The 7184-nt window shown below is 42.1% G+C and overlaps 1 pseudogene; it reads left to right on the plus strand.

The window, feature by feature from the left end:
* The first annotated feature begins 1871 nt into the window (after window positions 1–1871).
* LOC120222456 lies at window positions 1872–3296 on the plus strand (annotated as a pseudogene).
* Window positions 3297–7184: the final 3888 nt, after the last annotated feature.

Raw genomic sequence — 7184 nt, forward strand, 5'->3', positions numbered from 1 at the left:
GCACATTTTTATTAATGTCACCTAACTTGAGAATTTGATTAGCATCACTAGAGAAATTAGGAGTGGGAAGAACATTAATACAGCAAGGTAAGCATAGAAGAAAATTTGCAAAACTGAAACCACTTCACAGTTGAACTTAAATTTCTTGGATCTATTTCTAGTTTACTTTAAAATAACTTCTGAGGGCTCCTCGGTGGCTCATTAAGTTAAGCCTCCAAGTTCAGCTCAGGTTATGAGTTCATGGTTTGTGAGTTCCAGCCCTTGTTGGGCTCTGTGCTGATAATACAGAGCCTGATTTGGATCTTATGTCTCCCTCTTTCTCTGCTCCTCTCTCTCTTTTTCTCAGAAGTAAATAAACCACTTTTGTGGCCATTTAGAAAAATACATCAGAAGAATGACTAATTTAAGTTTCATGATAGTATTTTTAACTTTGATATTATACATTAATTTGTTCAGGACTAAATATTTTATTTGTCCAAATATTTTTTTTCACTTTGCTGGACCAGAATATTTTATTTATGCTTCTTCCAACTTACCAATACCATAGTATTAATATAACTTATGAGTGAATATTAATAAAGAGTTTATACCAGTGACCTAGTTAATATTTGAGTTTTATTAAAAACATTTTTTATTTCCCCAGGTTTGGGGGTCTTATATAATTAGAAATTCCTTTTAAACTATTGAATCTGCAAATTTCTTTTTATTTTTCAACATTTTGGGGGGAAAAATAAACATTTTCATTTTTTAGAAACATTGAAAGAGAAGCCAAAGAAAAAATATATGTTAAAGACATAAACATAAACAAAATTCAGAAACTAGTTCATTTTATTGAATAAATTTCAATCTGTTCTGAAGTAAAGAATTTTCACACTATTATAATTATTCGAATATACATCATTTTAAAATTTTATTCATATGCTAAAAGTTGGGCAGTTGTGAAATTTTTCTCTGATTTTATTTCTCCATGATACTTGCTTAGTTTTTCAACTATATTAATGAAAGAAATACACTAAATAGCCATGATTTTCAGATATCATTTTGATCTTTTTAAAAAAATAAAAATAGAAGAAAAACTAGCTTTGTGCCTATGTAAAGTTATGGCTTGTCAAATTAAAAGTTTCCTGGCTGTAAAAACTAAAATTCAGAGGCTCTAATGAGAGATGCCTTTTAATCAGAATGTCTTGGTCTATGAGGTTGTTTTGTGACTATTATATAAATTCAAATGGGACTTTTAAAATGTCATTAAATGTAATCACATGTTAGGAATTATTAGTTGAGATGCAAATGTTCATGATTTATATGAAAAAGTGTATGCAGCTGCCTGGATGGCTCAGTTGGTTAAGCATCTGACTTAATCTGCTCAGGTCATCATCTCATGGTTATGAGATAGAGCCCCCATGTTGGGCTCTGTGCTGAGTGGGGAGCTTGTTTAAGACTTTGTCCCTTTTTCTCCCTCTGCCCCTCCTCTGCTTGTGTACTCTCTCTCTCTCTTTCTCTCTCAAAAACTAAAAATAAATTTAAAAAAATAATAAATGTTTGAATTTCAGTACTGCCAAATGTTTTATGTTCTTTTAAATTCTGGTTATCAGATGACTAATTGTTAATGATTCCTTATGATTATGATTATTTCTGTGCTGGGAAAGGAGGCAGAGTGGACAATTTCATGGTAAAATATAAACCATGAGATGGAAACATGTTTCATGTTAAATAATTATAGGATCAGAGAGCACAGATGTTTTTAAATGTGATTTTAGTTTTTTTAATATTTAGCTAATGACAAGCTGGACCAGGACCTGGAGGAAGAGGAAGAGGAGGAGGAAGAGGAAGAGGAGGAGGAAGAGGAAGAGGAAGAGGAAGAGGAGGATCTGATGTGGAATTCTCCAAAAGAGGTTGCCGATCGTGTGGATGGTTTCCTGGAGTGTGATCAGGAACACATCAAGTTCAGAGACAACATGTTAATGGGATCAGAAGCGTTCGTCAAGAGAATCTCTCTGTCTCCTTTGGCCACCACTGTATCTGCATTCAAATGGGAAAATGGCCAGAAAGTCCTCCTTAGGAAGTGGGCCGTTCTCATCAGATTCGAGGACTTTGACTATAGCTCCTGGGATGCTGTGTGCTACCTGGATCCTAGTTCTGGACTCCGTCGGAAGAACACTGTGGTGTTGACATGGGGAAACAGTCCATTTCCTACGACCTGCACATGGAGCAGTGCATTGCGGACAAGAGCATAGCCGACTGTGTGCAGGCCCCGTTGGGCTGCTACTTAACCAGCTCTTCCTCTCCTCCTTGGGGCTGAAGGGGCTCCCAGGAATGAAAAGGACTGACCGGGAAGGGGCCACAGCCCCGCCAGGGAGACTTCCAGCAGCCAACGAAAGGCCCTTTCAGGGGGCTGGGCAGTGGCCTCGGTGTCCAGCTCGCGCTCCGTGGTGTTGAAAGACCTGCAGTATTGTTGTTTGAAGGTTCCCCCGAGGTGTACCTTTGATCATCCAGACGCAGACAAAACACTGAGTCACCTGATACCGGGTTTCGAGAATTTCGGAAAGAAAATCAACTACAGGTTCAAGAATAAGGCTTACGTTCTACAGGCTTTTATACATGCCTCCTACCACTAAATACTATTACTGATTGGTACCAGTGCCTGGAGTTCCTGGGAGATGCGATTTTGGACTACCTCATAACCAAGCACCTTTACCAAGACCCCGGCAGCACTCCCCAGGCGTCCTGACCACCTGCCGTCCGCGCTGGTCAACACCACCATCTCCGCGTTGCTGGCAGTCGAGTACCACTTCCCCTGAGCTCTTCCACGTCATCGACGACTTCGTGCAATTCCAGCTGGAAAGAACGAGATGCAGGGCATGGACTCGGAGCTTAGGAGGTCTGAGGAGGATGTCCAAAGGTCATGGGGGACGTTTTCGAGACACTTGCTGGTGCCATTTACATGAACAGTGGGATGTCCCTGGAGAAGGTCTAGCAGGTGTATTATCCTATGATGCTGCTGCTGACAGAAAAATTTTCTACAAATGTGCCCCCTTCCCCTGTGCGAGAATTGCTTGAAATGGAACCAGAAACCGCCAAATTTAGCCCAGCTGAGAGAACTTACTATGGTAAGGTCAGAGTCACAGTGGAATTGGAAGGCAAGGGGACATTTAAGGGCGTGGCCAAAGCTACAGGATTGCCAAATCGGGAGCAGCAAGAAGAGCCCTTCTCAGCCTCAAGGCCAATCAACCTCAGGTTCCCAACAGCTGAAACCCCTTTTTAAAATGAAAAAAAGCAAAAAGCAGAATGGAGGGGGAAAATATTTAAGTTGAAAAGGATTGATTTAAAATCGGTAGTGAGTGGAATGAATCGAAGACAGAATTTAAAGTTTGATAACAAGATGGACTACAGAATAAAACGTTTAACATATGTATTTTTAAAAAAGTGAAAAAGTCCTTACAGCTACAATGGATTTATAATCAACAAATTTTACCTAAATTTTTATAAGGTAACTACTGCAGTTATAATTTTATTTACCCACTTTTGTTTTAATGTAAATTTCCTTTAGATACAGTTTTGAGAAAAGGTTTTCTGCTTCCTTGAAATAAGTTTTATGTCCCCAGATTTCTTACTATGGCATTGTTTCCTCATAAGATTTAGAAGGGTTGAGAGTCCTAAAAATATCAACTGTTAAAACACCATGGCACACAAAGCCTTTATTTGAGGTCATCTTAAATTGACATCTCCTATTCTGAACACTTTTTTTTTTTTTTTTAAATCTGACTGAGCTGAAAGAACCTGGATTTGAAGCCTTTGGGAAGTATTGAATAATATAACTACTCTTTCCAGGTCATGATTCAGCACTGATACCAGGCCATTCCTTCAGAAAATGGTTTTGACTGGGTAGTTCCCTAGCAATGAAGGCCTTAGCAATACCAAAGGTAGCATCAGTAATGAAAACTCTGTCAGGGAATCTTGATTGATACTATAAACCTGCGTTGCCTGCAAGAGTAGGGCTCCTAACAGTGACTGTGACCTGTATCATCTTCTTTTTTGATTTTTCATTGGAGTCGTTATAGCTGTTTCTCCACTGAGTGGTAAACTATGCCAGTGGGATCCTGAGATGAGATTTTTTTTTCCAGAGATATAGAAAATAGGAAACATATAGCAAAATTCAGACCTAAGGTTTTCTTGGTTCTTATAAGCAAGAGGCTTGATAGAGGATTATATGCTGCCCTAGAACTTTTTGTGTTGACTTTTTTTTTAATCAAGAAAATATGTTAGGCAAAAGATTCATATACATAGTAACTGGTGTATAAGGTTCATGGGGATCTAATTCTCTAGCCTCTCATGGCCACTGATTCCCCATGTTGGTTCCCCCATATGCATAGCAAGAAGAGATCTTTAGAGTCTGGGCTATAGTCTCTGACAGGGCTAGAAACAAGTTCCTTGCTGTGACTGAAATGGAAGTGGGGCGGGGGAGGGAGCTGCTTCTTAGTTCTTCGTAGAAGGAGTAAAAGACATGATGGAGCATGGCTGGATGGGCTATAGTGACTCTGTTGAAATACAGGACAGTTCCTGGATCTCTCCCTCTCCATAGATCCAGATGCCAATTCGGATGTCCCAATGCCATTTAGAATCTCCTGGGGTAATGATGGTAAAGGGTTACAAGCCTTTGATTGACAACCTGATGTAGCAGCCCCCTTCTGACGGAGCACTGTTGTGCCTTCTTTTTTCCCATGTAGCCCATGAAATGCAGCTCCACCTGGGGCATAAACACTCAGGTGTATAGGCACATAAACCATTTTCCTCATATATGTATTTGTCATTGAGTCGGTATTCCTCTTCCCAATCTAGGCCTCCATATAGTATATCAAGAATCCTTGGGCCCTCTATGAAAAGTGCTCACTTTTTTCTTATGACAGATGCCTCTGGGCCAATACCTATAACCACCCATACATCAAGCAGCATTAACACTGGTCATTTTGGGTTAGTAGTTTCTGTCCAGCCGACCAAGCTTCCCACTGCCCACCCCACCCCACCCTGCCAGTCTTGATAGGATTGTAACCAATCTTCACTGGGGGGGGGGGGGGGGGATATTGTGGGTCAAAGCAAGTGTATTGACTCTCCCATTGTCAGATAGAATAGGTGGTCTTATTGTGTCTGCTGGACCCCAGCACTTCTCCTTGACATGATAAATGGGTATGGCATAGTAAGGTTCAAGTGATTCCCTGGCCTGGCCATGTGAACATATGGGTCACATGATGAGGAATCTAGGTCTACAGAAGGGGTCCAGATTAGAAGCAACCAATACCAAAGAAGCATCCTATTCACAAAGGGAAGATGAATGCTAACAGAAACCTCTCACCATACTCTCAGCTGGCCCGGGCAGCCTCTGCCAATCCTATGGCAAAAAGTAGAGCAAGAATCACAATAACAGTGAGAAACAAAGGGTGACAGTGCATCACAGTGAGGAAACAGATATAGAAAATAAGGAAAGTTTATTTGTTCCACCAGACGGTTGATTCCTCAAGCTTCTGCCATGCCTGGATTAATCAGCTTCTGGAGTGACTAAAGCAGGGGCTGCAGTCTCCCGGAGCCCATGGAGCTGAAGATTGCTCCGTTCTTCAGTATGGTCAGCTTGCACAGTGTTGATGGATCAGGAATGCACTCTCGGTTCAAGATGCCAGCTTCACTCTGCTGTGGTGAATCCAGGGACCCACCTCGGCTACCTTTACTGCAGTAAGGGTGGACAAAATGACAGTGAATGGGCCCCTCCAGAGTGGTTATAGGGGTTGGACGTTCCATTCCTTCACCCATACAGCATCTCCTGGTTTAAAGGGGTGAGTATCTGTGGTCAGACTCATAGGTAATCACTCCCTAACCCAGTGGTATAAAGTGGTCAGGATAGAGCCAAGGGTCTGCATCTGTTGCCTTAGGATTCGATTGCCTATCTCATTTAGATCCCTCCTATGACCTTGATAGTGGGGAGAGGATGCCCATAAAAGAATTTATAAAGGGAGAACCCTGTCTGCTTAGTGGGACTACACCCGATTCTAAACAATGCTATTGGAAACATCTGGTTCCAGTGTGGGTGAGTTTCCTGAGATAGTTTACTTAATTGCAGCCTTAGGGTTTGGTTCATTTGTCCCACTTCCTGGAGCTCTGGGTCAGTATGCCATGTATAACTTCCAGGTGATCTTTAACCTGTCTGCCACCAGCCACATCACCTCAGCCATGTTATCGGATCCCATAGTAATAGGGATCCAAAATCCTAGGGATGATTTCTTTTTACACAAAGTCAGTCCAGTTCATGTGACTTTTCTGGGTGAGTGGGAAAGGCTTCCAACCAGCCTGAGAAAGCACACCCAAAGACAAACAGATATTTACAGCCCTGGACCCAGGGAAGCTCAGTGAAGTCTGCCATCATATTTTCAAATGGCGGTCCCCCAACACTCTACGCCCCAGGGACATCCTTGGGTCCCTGATGTGAGTTATTCTGGGCACACATTTCACATTGCTGACATACTTCTCAGGCTATGCTGGAGAGTCAGGGATGTAGAAATGTCTGTTCAACGTAGTCTCGAGAACTGTCCTGCCAATATGGGTTTCTTGATGGAACTGCTTGAGAAAAGCTGGAGCCAGGGCTTCAGGAATTGCTACTTAGCTGGCTTCAAATTTGACCATCCACCTGGGAGGCAGCTTCCCTTTTCAGTCTTAAATCAGGTACTCTCATGTTATAATTGGGGTCTCATTCTGCCAGTGGACTAGGAACAGTGTGGCGGTTAAAGCCACTAATTCCTTTGGAGGCGGCAAGCTTTGTCTCTCGGTCTGCCTTATGGTTTCCCCATGCAGTCGTGGTGTCTCCCCTTTGATGTCCCCGACAATGCATGACTGCCACTCTTTTAGGGGCCCACACAGGGGCCCTAAAAGTTCAAGGACTTCCTTATCACACTTTATGTCTTTTCCTCCTGAGTTTATTAGATCTTTCTCTATATGTAAAGCCCCATGTACGTGGAGGATGATGAAGGCATATTTAGAGTCTGTGTATATATGAACTTGTATCCCTGCAGCCAGGAGAGATTGGGTTAGCAGGATGAGCTCTACCTTCTGTGCCAAAGTCCCTGTTGGCATGGCTTTGGCATCAATAGATAGAATTCAGGGTCACCATGGAGTACCCTGAAAGGCATTCTCCTACTTTCACA

Source organism: Hyaena hyaena, unplaced genomic scaffold (assembly GCF_003009895.1).
Source record: "Hyaena hyaena isolate Hyena2069 unplaced genomic scaffold, ASM300989v1 scaffold_881, whole genome shotgun sequence".
NCBI lineage: Eukaryota > Metazoa > Chordata > Mammalia > Carnivora > Hyaenidae > Hyaena > Hyaena hyaena.